Raw genomic sequence first — 13,474 nt, forward strand, 5'->3', positions numbered from 1 at the left:
CTTTGTGTAAGAGAAACAGCCAACGCTCCCGCATTTTGTTATTTATTTCACTCGACGCGAGCGAAAACCCACAACCTCCTAGGCAGATGGGTAGAAATCCAGCGAACCGGTAGAGATGTAGGAAGGGAGTTGCCTCAGGACAGAAGCCGCCGATGTTTGGAACAGAGACTTCTTCTTCTGGGCACCGTCCTCATCATTGGCATGGTATTTAAAGGGTTAGGTGCGACGGGTTTAAAGGTTCATGCGAATTGTGGGTCAACAGCCCGGAGGGAAGAAAGGTTCCGTACGGGCTTCTATGGCCGGAGTGAATGGCTGCTTTGTTAGAGTATGGAGGAGATTATGTGAACGTAGTGATCTAGGCTACAGACCGGTTACAGAAAAATGGAAGGTTCACGAACACGCGGACGAACGGGACACCAGGCAAGCAGTGGCAAGCATAGTGAAAGATAAGGAGGTTAGTGGTTACGTGGGGAAAATTCCAGAACGAGCAAAGTTTTTTTTTTTTATATTTGTAATACAAAGTTGTGGCATGCAATAAAGAGAGCAGAAAGCAGTGGCCGTGCAGAACATAACAGATGATAATGGAGGTAGAAGGGAAAAGCATATTTTATTTGTGAAGTGTTTCTATAGGGTGCCTTGCGATTTGTTGATACCGGACGGGTGAAGAGCGTTGAACTCGTATATGAGATAAGACTCCCTATCACGTCTGTCACGTGTGGATCTAAACCCGGTTTCTAGAATATATAGTTTAATGTTGTCAAAATTGTGACCAGGAACATTAAAGTGTTCGGCGACTGCTTTGGTGAGTTTGTTGGGCGTGTCGGTTCTGTGTCCGGTAAGGCGGTTGTTCATTTGTTGGCCGGTTTCACCAATGTATTGCATAGAGCAGTCGCCGCATTCAATGCGCAGTATATGACATTGGAGCTTGTGCATGTGAATGCGTGGTTAACGGGGTGGGTGTAATTGCTCGCAGTGCTTTTGATGGAGTTAGCGTGTTGAACGTGCCTGCATGTTTTGCAGCGCGGGAGGTTGCAGGGTCGTGTTCCCGTGTACGGGGTGCTCGTTTTGCTGATTTTGGCATTGACCAAGGAGCCTGCTAGGTTTTTTGCGCGTCGGTATGTCACCTGTATGGGATGGGTGAATATATTGCTAAGTCGGTCACTGCTTTGGAAGAGGGGCTCGTGCTTCTGTAGAATGGCTTTGATGTTTGGAAGTGCGTTGGAATATCTTGTGATGAAGCTTATTTGGCACGCGTCAGGATTTTTTCGGTTTTCCAGAACCTCGTTTCGATCGAGTGTGAGTGCTTGGCGACGGAATTCGGTTAGGAGGGAGTCTGGATAGTCTCTTTGCGCAAGTGTACTGCAGAGTCCGTCAAGCTTCTCAGCGTAATCTGTGTCGTTTGAACAAATTCTGCGTAGTCTTACACTCTGCCCATTAGGAATTCCAACCTTACAGTGACGCGGGTGGTGACTCTTGAAGTGAAGGTATTGTTGTTTGTCAGTTGGCTTTTTGTACAGGGTTGTGATGAGGTTGCCGTTGTCTAGTGATATCGTGGTGTCGAGGAACTTAATTAAATAAGTTGACTGTTGTGATGTGAACTTTATGCTGCAATGCGCGGTGTTCAGTACGTCTACGAACTGTTTCCCGTTCCCCTGTTCCTGTTCATGTTCCCCGTGTTCCCATATTATCAGTATATCATCGATATATCGAAGGTACTCCGTGGGTTTTAATGAGAGGGCGCTGAGAACTTTGTTTTTAAGAACCTCATGAAGATATTTGCGTATATGGGTGCAACAAGTGTGCCCATACTTGTACCGTGTACTTGTAGGTAGTATTCGCCATTGAACTCGAAGTAGTTCAGTTTAAGGACCAAGTCCATTAGAGCGGGTATGGTTTCCGTGTCTTTTCTGGTGTTTGTTGTAGAAAGGGTATTGCAGAGGGCTGTGATTCCGTCGTTGTGTGGGATGTTAGTATACAGTGATGTCACATCCAGCGTGGCTAGTATTGTGTTCCTACCAAATGTACGAGTGTTGTTTATATCTCTGATTATTCTGAGGAGGTGGGGTGTGATATCATATCCGTCAGCTAGCGCTTTGATGATGTCACGCTGTGTTTTAGTGAGGTTGTGACCACGCGAGCTTTGGGAAATACCGCGAAGGATGTCGTTGCTTACTTGTTTAATGTACAGGTCTAATGCGGGTTCTCGGACGTGATTTGGTGTCCAGGTTGATGGTAGTCGGAGGTCGTTGTTATTTTCTTGTGTTGTATGAGCGAATAATTCTCTAAGGCGTAGCCGTCTCGTAAAGTCTGATATGTCTTTGTGGATTTCGTACTCGTTAACAGAATTGAGTGTAGGGCAGAATGTTAACACCCTAGAGAGGACTTGTAGTTCGTCGCTGGTTAGTGAGCGTGATATATCTATTACGGTGCTCTTGCGTCAGCGTTTTCTCGGGGTGGCTCAGCGATGTTGCGGAGAGTTGTGGTTGTGGTGCTGGAAATGATCTGTTCGGCTGCTGCGTGTGTCGTGTTAGTGGGTCCGGTATCCGTGTCGTTGTTAGAATTAGGTTTTCCGAGTTTTGAGTGTTCCTTGTTAGCTAGCTCGCGGTTGATTTGTTGAATGTGTAGTTCGAGACTGTTTGCCTCCGCGTCGGGGAACAGGACGTCCGTCAGTATGCCAGGCCTGGCGTGGGGAAGATGGGTTTCCCGAATGCGGAACGACTTTCAAAAACTCGCGGCCTCGTGCGCTTTCTTCAAGAAACGGGCCTAGCGAAGAGACCACTCTAGTGCACCTCTCACCCACAGTGTGCTTCCATCCCATCTGTATCGGTCATCCTGCCTGTACATCACTTTGAAGTCCTCAACTCCCCTCTCCCACTTCCTTTTTTTTTTTTTTTTTTGCTATAGTCGTGGCGATGCCCACTTGAGTGCGGCAAACAACGGCAAGCTTACCTCGACACCCTCTCCCTCCTCTCCGCGTCGGTGAGGCTGATGTTGTTGATATGGGCCTGGATCGTAGCGAGTTGCGCGTGGCACTGTTTCTTTAATATTTCAAGAAACGTACGGGCTGTGTTGTTAAAGGCTGATGCCCACTCTAGCTCTAGCTCAGGTGTCAGTTTTCCTAATGCAGGAACTGTTTTAGGGGTGAGGCCTTTAGCTACTGTGTTGTGAGCCAGGTGGTGGGTGTAGATCCGTACATGATGTAGGTATCGGCTACGTTTCTCCATGAGTTTTCGCATTCGTAGAAAATTCGTTTACTGCATGGTAGGCTGGTGATTAAATAGTCAACGGTGTTTTCTGTGTGATGTGCGCATGCGTCGTGTCTGTGGGGTCGGTGGCTGTGGGGCCACTGGCTGTGGAGACTCGCTGTGTTCCTCGATGTCATCTGTCTGTGTTTGCGTGCTTGTGGTTTTCCGTGTCACAGTTTGCGTGAACTTTGTGTGTGTGCGGGTTGTGTTTGGAGTGTTGTCGTTTGCCGCGTGTGTATGCGTGGGCGCAGTGGTCGTCGTGGTCCCCTTTGATGCCATCGTGTGTTCTGGCGTGTTTGCGGTGCTGGCACTTAAAGTGTCAGCTGGTTGAGGATGTTGTGTTTGAGCGTTTGTCAGTGCAGGACGGCAGCTATGGACCATTAGGTGTTTGATGTTGTGTGCCATAGCTCGTACGCCTGCGTGGTTTGGGTGGATGCCGTCCCGAGGGAGATGTGCTTCAGCGTGGTATTCGAAAGCTGCGTGTGTGATAACCATAACGTTGGTGTGTACCTTACGCATGTGGATGAGGTGGTTGTTGACAGCGTGCGCCTTTATGTCGAACTCGTGTAGCCATGTGTCCTGGTATATGTATGCTCGGTGTTTGTTCTGTCTTCGGGGAAGTATCGTTGTCAGTACTATTTCAGCGCCTGGTCTATTGTTTGTGATGAAGGAAACTAGTGCTTCGAATTCCTGGATGACATGTTGTGCTGTCGGCCGTGCGATGTCGTTGGTCCCTACGTGGAGTATGTAGTGCGTGATGTTCGGTGGGGCGGCGGTTACATGTGTCATGATGTCTCGTATTCTTGCGCCGCTTGAACAACAGCAACAACATATATATTGTGATGATGAAGTGGGGAGGTTTTCCACTCTAGGAGTGGAACGCTACCCCGTAGCTAGGGGGTCTAGTATGAGTGGTGACAATGAGAAGTGTATGTGAGGTCCGTGTTCTCCGTGCGGGATGTGTTTGTGTATGTACTTGTAACAGCTATACCCTAGGAGTGCGACATGTGAGAAAGAGAGGACGGGTTGCTTACCTCCTGAGGTCATTGGATCGTCAGTAGCGAACGTAGATGGGTAGAAATCCAACGAACTGGTAGAGATGTAGCGGTGGAGAGGGAGAGAACAGATGAGAAAGGGAAAGCATCGCCACCGTCACAGATCACCCAGGGAGACAAAAAAAAAAAGAAAGCAAAAAGCTACTCAACTGTTGTCCAACGATTGGCCCAACGCTAGAGGTCACGTGAGTTTTTCCCGACAATAGAAATATACTACACGTTCACCCCCCTGATATCACCCCAAAGCTGCGTAAGTCATTGCAAGTTTTGACAGGCGTTCCAACGGTGCTCGCTCGGATGAAGAACAAAGGAGGGTGTCGGAACGAGTGAGCTGATAGTTTTGTTTTTGGTCGTTAGTCAGCTTTCACTAAGTGTATGATTGCACTGCAGGTGCAATCATCCACGTCTCGTTTTCCAGTATCTGCCGTTGAGCAGCGGCTGCAGCCTTCGCTTGCGTTCCATCCACGTAAATATGTACAAAAATAAGTTCGTGGCCGAAGTTGCTTCTGTTAATTTCAGTTTCGATTTTGTAGGCTTCGATTTGTGGAAAGGTAAGCTGCTGAACCAACTTACAGTTCGAACATGGCTAGTCTGGTATTGAACACCTCATTTCAGACTTTGATTTCTTCACGCCACAATTCAATGGAATCTTGAAATGTGCCGAGATTCATCGCAGCATGATCACGAGACGAAACGCGGACTGCACCGAGTCATCGTCTGTCCGTCGTGCGATGTCTTGTGTCATTGGAGCATGCGTGTGTGTGAAACAGTTCCCGACAGTGTGTACGGGATGTTTTGGTTGATTGTGTCAACCTGGATACTACTTTTAAAGTATGTATTTTCGTAATGAAATAGTGTGTTGCTCTGTGCCTCATTTTGTGTCTGTGTGTTTATGCGCGTGGTGAAACTCTTTCGAACTGGACTTCGCAGACGGCACGGTTCCCTTCTCCAAGCTTGAAACGACACGGGCGAATAAGGCCTGAGAATGTTTGAAGTATGTCTGGTCTCTCGCGTCCGTGCATATGCTTCCTCCATTCAGTGGCGAAGGGGCATACCTCACGCACGAAACCGTGTCGTATCTCATATTCTATCAGGTTCGCCATATATATTTCTTGAATCGTGAGGTAAAATTAAAAAAAAAGTAACTCATGTACATGCGGTTAAAAAGGGAAGTTGGACAGCTATTGGCACTATCAAGCATTGCATCAACTGCATCATAAAGACACACTTTCCTGCGGATCCATACCGTAGGAAATTCTTAAAGGACGACGGAAGTGAAAATAAGCTGGTCAAGAGAGAACTGATGTTCTGAGGCTAGAACATCTGGCTAACCTTTTCGCGACTTTCATCTTTCATAAGCTGCAAACCTGTTTACCTCATATTGCGGTGTGTACCAAAACAATGCGGAATTCGATTTAGATTTACGTATATTAGTTGAAATGCCGCCATAATCGCGATCTAAAATTCGGCCACGGAGCACCCTGAGCCCCTGGTGAGTGTAGCCGCGCCGCCGTAGCAGACCACGGAAGTGACGCATGTTGTCTCTCCTGTTGGAGTTCCTGACTTTCATTTCGCGGTCGTTTTGCGTTCGGTGGTTGATTTTCGCAACAAGAAAAATTGTAGATGCTTGTGAAGTGTTTCCTGGCTGTGCGATACAGCATGTTGCCGACTTCTTTTCGGCAACGCGAGGACAGAGTGTCCCTTGGACGAACGACACACGGATAGACAGCACAAACACAGCGTCAAACATCGACTGACCTTTATTACGAAGACAACACTACCGGGGTTGGCCCCCAAAATCCTTCCGAAGGTAGGTGACCTCATTCTCTCTAGGGGTGAGGGTCTTGCTGCTTACATTGCTGGCTGTCTTACCTTGCGTTCGGCCAGAATATGTTTCAGAACAAACACGCTCTACTAATCTGTGGTTGTCTCCGTGGTCGTATTGGTCATTGGCGCTCGATTGGCAATCGAGAGATACGTAGTTCAAATTCCGCCGATGCCTGACTTTTTTTATGACTGTCATATTTCACTTGTTTCCGAAAGACACGAAACTTATTCTCGCCGCGAATGCGTCTGTGCCTAATTGGAGACAGGTGAAACAAGACAAGTAGTGCGCAGACATATTGTTGACGAATGGTTCAAAACAAATCCGCAGGTGCTCATTAGCTATTGGCTTGTCAACGAAGTACATCAGGCCGCTTCGGTATTTTCACTGAAACAGAATGCACAAATCTTTACCTCCACTTGACGTCAAACATCGACTGACCTTTATTACGAAGACAACACTACCAGGGCTGGCCCCCAAAATCCTTCCGAAGGAAGGTGACCTCATTCTCTCTAGGGGTGAGGGTCTTGCTGCTTACATTGCTGGCTGTCTTACCTTGCGTTCGGCCAGAATATGTTTCAGAACAAACACGCTCTAATAATCTGTGGTTGTCTCCGTGGCCGTATTGGTCATTGGCGCTCGACTGGCAATCGAGAGATACGTAGTTCAAATTCCGCCGATGCCTGACTTTTTTGATGACTGTCATATTTCACTTGTTTCCGAAAGACACGAAACTCATTCTCACCGCGAATGCGTCTATGCCTACTTGGAGATAGGTGAAACAAGACAAGTAGTGCGCAGACATATTGTTGACGAATGGTTCAAAACAAATCCGTAGGTGCTCATTAGCTATTGGCTTGTCAACGAAGTACATCAGGCCTCTTCGGTATTTTCACTGAAACAGAATGCACAGATTTGTACCTCCACTTGACGTTTCGGCGTACATCTGATTCCCGCTGAGGGGAAAAAAAAAGAGAAGACGAATAGGTACGAACCCAACACCCATCGGGTATATCGACTTCAGACTTTTACGAGATTTCCGAATCAAACATCTTGAGGCGTTCGGAATTCGCCGTGTTTATCGCGTTCACCTGGCAGCCGCACATGGAGCTCGAGAGATATCTGACGTCACGCGCTCCTCAGATTTTCCCGTAATGCTTCGCGTCAGCGGGAGCGCTCCATGGGCGATCCTGTCTGTGGCGACCACATCGTAGAAAAACGAAAGCGAAAAGAGCCTCACCTATAACAAAATGATCTGCTCGTAGATGACCATCACACATAAGGCGCCAGCACGGTGGACAATGGACGTACACTCTAAATCCGACACCCGATATGTACCGCATGAAAGAGGACCCGCACCTGGGCCAGGCGGTACACATGAGGTGCAGTCCTCAACCAGCAGGTACAGTCCGCGACCACTGCGAAATTCAAACGGTACAAGGGCTCCGAGACCCATCCGTACCGGCTAGGTACCTTTTAAGCGCGATCTATAGCAGCTGTACCTCATGTGTACCGCGTGTTTCCGGCGCATGAGTACGAACGCCTTCTCACGATATCCATGCGCTGCAAAAATATTTCGTGTGATTCCGAATACCAGTCTATAAATTCCCTTATGCAGCAGTGCCGTAATGGATGAGCACTATCATTCTGTCAAAGAAGTGCAATAACTAGAACCCATGACCGTGAGGGATCGCATGTTTGGGAAGAATTCGTTTCTTGCAACCGCTGCAAATCAGTTTGTTTTGAAACGACGGGGAGCGAGGACGAGTCTGCTCGGTCTTCGAAGAAATTCGTTCGACGTGTTCAAGATTGAAGTCATTTAAGGTGCGTATTATATCTCTGAAGTAATTATTCGTCTTCACGACGCATTTTCGTTCATCTTCGCTCTGATTCCCAGTGGTCCTGATCACCGGCAGGCTGGACACAACGACTGAGGGACGGAGACAACGAACTTTGTGCTTCATGCATGAACGTTGATGCGTGAATTAGAGGAGCCGAGAGTGCATTTTACACCTGGATTACACAAGCAAGTAGGCATGTTTTTCAGGCAAGCTATTTCGGTTGTTGGATTTTTTTTACATTGTATTTTCTCCTAGGTTACGTCAAGGATGTCATAAATGGGTGAGTCAATCGTCTACTGTGGTTGGTGTTACGTTCTGCGGAAGAAACGGAAGTTGGGGAAGAACAGCTATCCAAAGATGTGGAAGAGATAAAGAAGCGTGACCACAGAGCAGCTGCAGTGGTGAAGGAGAGACGCAGTGGTCATCGTTCATCCATATACGTTGTGCCCCGTGTGTTCGGCGTTTGTGCATCATGACAATGCACGCTCGCGATGGACAAGCATCAATCCTGAAATGGATATGATTTTCGAATAAAGGTATTTGTTTGTTATATTTATCGTGCAGCGTAGCTTCCTGGGGCTGTTAATATATCGTGGAGGAGGGGAACCACCCCGACGGGTAGGCCTAAATCGCTGCGCGCTATCCGTTACATGTACCGCATGTGAGGGCGCATGTACCTCTTAATTTTAAGAGGTACATTTTTTTAAAAATGTACCTCTTGGCCAAGCGGTACTTATCCGTTACATATGCGTTACCTGATTTAGAGTGTAGACATATAAATTGACCCTGCCCTACGTTTCACACAATTGAAATCTTGAGTTCAACGAAATTCAAGACACCCAGCCCAAAATGTGACAACTTACATTGCTAGACGGTGCATGATGTGAGACCATGAGACGCCAGAAGCCAGATTGACCGTCACCCATGCGAAAGAAACGACGCTTTGCACACTGAACTGTGCACGTGTTTCAGAAGGTAGGGCCCGTATAACAAATGAAACACAATACGCGTCAATATAGGCGTAAAGGGCTAATACTCCGTCACAGAGCCTCAGTTTATCCGTCAAGACGAAATCTTGTCCGTCAGAATATAAGAGTAAATCGTGTTCCCCGTGCCATTTATGCATAAAACTCCGCCCTTTACGCTTACAGCGGGCGCGTTTTCGGGTACAAGGAATAAAACACGGCTTGACGGATACGTCGTCAACCATTTTGTCGAAATTTATGCCTGGTAAAGGTAAGATTAGACGCAAGCGTAAATTTATTCCTTTCTTTCGCGAGAGTGTGCATTCGATAGGGTCTTCTTCCCGAGAGAGATATCCATGTGTTAAGTTGGTGTGTCCCAACCGGAGCCGACAAGATAGCACATCATACAATCGATTGGATGCAGATGGAGGAGGGCCTACCTTACGTTTTATAGTGTGTAATTTGTTGCTTGTCTGTTGGTCCCAACAGCTCTGCCAGCGTCGGTTAATGCTGCTTTTTAAACATAGCCTGATATCTTTTGACGGAATGTCGAAGGGCGTTACGTCGTTTGTTAGTGCAGCTGCTCGATCGGCCTTTTCATTTCCGGGTACAACTATACAACATGGCTGGGTACCCAGCAGAACAGTAACCGATAAGCCTTGTTAGCTATAGTGCTTGCTAGGCTCCTTGCAGGATGGACAATGGGGTATTTTGTGCAATGAATGCTGCAGATAGTCTGTAAGGAACGCAAAGAATCCATGTATATGACTGATGATTTGTTGCGATTTTGTAAGATATAATTTAGGGCTAAAATTATGGCATACACTTCTTCTGTGAAGACAGACATGGTGCCCTTCAAACGATGTGACATTGTAACTGTGCCAGAGACCATAGCGCACGATACCCCGGAAACTGTCTTTGAGCCATCAGTGTACAACTCTACATGGCTGTCAAAGCTATCCTTTAGCGCCTCAAATTCCTGTTGCAGTACGGTGTTAACAGTTTCACGTTTGTTGTATCTGAAGAGGTGCATGTTGCATTTGGAGGGGGTTGCCACGGAGGGATTTTATTAGTTGTCTCAAGCATCATAGAGTTGTACCCTGGAAAGCCATAGTGTTCGACTGCTTGTGACATTCGAATGCTAAAAGAAGACAGCTGAAGGCCTGTTCAAGAAATGCTGACTGAATTGTGTACCTTTCACACATTGATACGCTGGGTTCTGGGGGTGACCCAGGATCTTTAATACATATGAAGCAGTGAGGTAAAACGTACGTTGCTCTAAAGACCACTGATTTGATTCTATATATAGGCTTTGTATTGGAGAAGTTCTAAAAGCACCAAGAACTAAACGCAGTCCTTGGTGGTGTACTGGATAGAGGATTATGAGTGTAGATGGTCGTGCTGAACCATACACAACACATCCATAATCCAGTTTTGAAAGCACGGTGGAGACGTAGATCTTCTTTCGTGTGTCACGATCTGCTCCCCAAGACCCGTGAGAAAGTACCTTTAGAAGATTTAGACATTTAATAGTCCTTGCCTTGAGGTGTTTGAGATGCGGAAGGAACGTCAGTTTCCGGTAAATATAAGCCCAAGAAACTTAAGTTCAGGCTTTTTATTATGTCGTGTCCGCCCTTGTTGAGTGTAGGATCGGGAAACATTCTCCGTGCTCTTGAAAAGCAGACGCAGACGGTCTTCTCCGGGGAAAACTTTTTTCGGAAAAAAAAAACATTTTCGTGCGACCATTTCACCAACTTGTTTATTGTGAGTTCGAGTTGACGTTCGCACCTAGCAATGCTGGAAGAGGAACAAGAAATTTGAACGTCATCTACACAAAATGAATACCTCACTGAAGCAGGAATGGCACTCGCTACGGAGTTCATCTTTACAATGAATAGAGCCACACTTAGGACGTGCCCTTGCGGTACACTGTTCTCTTGTATGAGTGGGCGAGAAAGTGTCGATCCAACCTGGACCCGAAGTAATCGTCCTTAAGAAAATTGGCAATGCAGCGAAACATGCGGTCGCTTATTTCCAGAGTGTGCACATCCTGCAGAATACCATACCGCCACACTCTAAATCCGGCACCCGATATGTACCGTATGAAAGCAGACCCGCACCTGGGCCAAGCGGTACACATGAGGTACAGTCCTCAACCAGCAGGTACAGTTCGCGACCACTGCGAATTTCAAGCGGTACAAGGGCTCGGAGACCCATCCGTACTGGCTAAGTACCTTTAAGCGCGGTCTATAGCAGCTGTACCTCATGTGTACCGCGTGTTTCCGGCGCATGAGCACGAACGCCTTCTCACGATCTCCATGCGCTGCAAAAATATTTCGCGTGATTTCGAATACCAGTCAATAAGTTCCTTTATACCGCAGTGCCGTAATGGATCACTATAATTCCATCAAATAAGTGCGATAACTAGAACCCGTGGTTGTGAGGGATCGCACGTTTGGGAAGAATGCGTTTCTTCCACTGCAAATCAGTGTGTTTTGAAACGTCGGGGAGCGAGGACGAGACTGCTCGGTCTTTGAAGAAACTCGTTCGACGCTTTCAAGGTTGGAGTCATTTAAGGTGCGTATTATATCTCTGAAGTAATTAGTCCTCCGCACGACGCATTTTCGTTCATCTTCGCTCTGATTCCCAGTGGTCCTGATCACCGGCAGGCTGGACAAAACGACTGAGGAACGGAGACAACGAACTTTGCGCTTCATGCACCAACGTTGATGCGTGAATTAGAGAAGCCTAGATTGCACTTTATACCTGGATTACACAAACAAGTAGGCATGTTTTTCAGGCAAGCTATTTCGGTTGTTGGATTTTTTTTTACATTGTATTTTCTCCTAGGTTACGTCCAGCCGATTTCGTAAATGGGTGAGTCAATCGTCTACTGTGGTTGGTGTTACGTTCTGCGGAAGAAACGGAAGTTGGTGAAGAACAGCAATCCAAAGGTGTGGAAGAGATAAACAAGCGTGACCACGGAGCAGCTGCAATGGTGAAGGAGAGATGCAGAGGTCAGCGTTCATCCATGTACGTTGTGCACCGTGTGTTCGGCGTTTGTGCATCATGACAATGCACGCTCGCGATGGACAAGCATCACCCCTGAAGTGGATGTAATTTTCGAATAAAGGTATTTGTTTGTGATATTTATCGCACAGCGTAGCTTCCTGGGGCTGTTAATATATCGTAGAAGAGGGGAACCACCCCGACGGGTAGGCCTAAATCGCTGTGCGCTATCCGTTACATGTACCGCATGTGAGGGCGCTCGTGCCTCTTAAATTTCAGAGGTACATTTTTTTTAAATGTACCTCTTGGCCAAGCGGTACTTAACCGTTACATATGCGTTACCTGGTTTAGAGTGCAGGCGGTGTCGTAGGCGTTTTCGATGTCAAAAAATACGGACACACAATGATGCCTTCGGACAAATGCTTCCCTGATGGCAGTCTCTAGCCCCAACAGGTGATCTGTTGTCGAGCACGCAGCTCTGAAGCCACTCTGGAATTTATCTAGACATTTATTTTCTTCAGGGTAATACATCATGTGATTATTAACCATGCGCTCAACAGTTTTTCCTAGACAAGTTGTGAGTCCCATATAAGTTTTGAGGTGGTGTTACAATTTAAAGAAGATACAAAATTTTCCCAAGATTCTTTTTTCGCCTGTCTTGGTGTCCAGCGTGCTTTTGCACGTGCTTTCCTGAATGCAACTAAGTTTAGAGCAGTGGGGTGCCTTCGAAAGACACCCCACGCCCAATTTTGTTCTTTGCGTGAAGTTTCACAGTCGCTCGTCCACCAAGGCTTGGAGCTTATGGAGGCTTATGGAGGCTTATGAAGGCTTATGGAGGCGACCTGATGTTTGAGGGACTGACTGTTCAGCAGCATTTATAATGGTGTCAGTAATACGATTATTGGCATCTTCTATAATTAAACCCTGGAAAGATGGCGTTAGGAGATTGGCTTCTTCTTTGAAGAGATTCCAATCAGCTTGTGACAGTTTCCACCGAGGTCGACGTGTACCTAGGGTGGATGGGGCATTATGCAGTTTCAGAACTACGGGAAAATGATCGCTACCCCGAGGATTCTGATCTACTGCCCAGTCAATGCTTTGAAACATTGATGGGCCGCACAAGGAGAGGTCGATAGCAGAGGAAGACCGATGAGCGCTGCTTAAATAAGTAGGACTTCCTTTGTTAAGAAGACAGATAGCTCTAGAAAGTAATATATTTTCCAATATTTTTCCTCGCCTGTCGACTCTCGAGCTGCCCCATGAACAGTTATGGGCATTAAAAGCTCCCAATAAGAGGAAAGGTGGCGGGAGTTCGTCAATTAGTTTCGAGTGCATTCTGATCTACCACACCTGATGGTGGTGGGTATAAGGAACATACTGTTATGACCCCATGTAGACATATTTGAACGGCAACTGCCTCCAGTGCTGTTTTCAGTGGAAGATGTTTTGCAGCGACGGTTTTTGGTGTGAGGATAGCAACACCTCCAGATGTACGTGTTGCTTGTCGGAAACAAGTTCCATCATCGGAGTGTAT

The sequence above is a fragment of the Ornithodoros turicata genome, chromosome 2 (assembly GCF_037126465.1).
Source record: "Ornithodoros turicata isolate Travis chromosome 2, ASM3712646v1, whole genome shotgun sequence".
Taxonomy (NCBI): Eukaryota; Metazoa; Arthropoda; class Arachnida; order Ixodida; family Argasidae; genus Ornithodoros; species Ornithodoros turicata.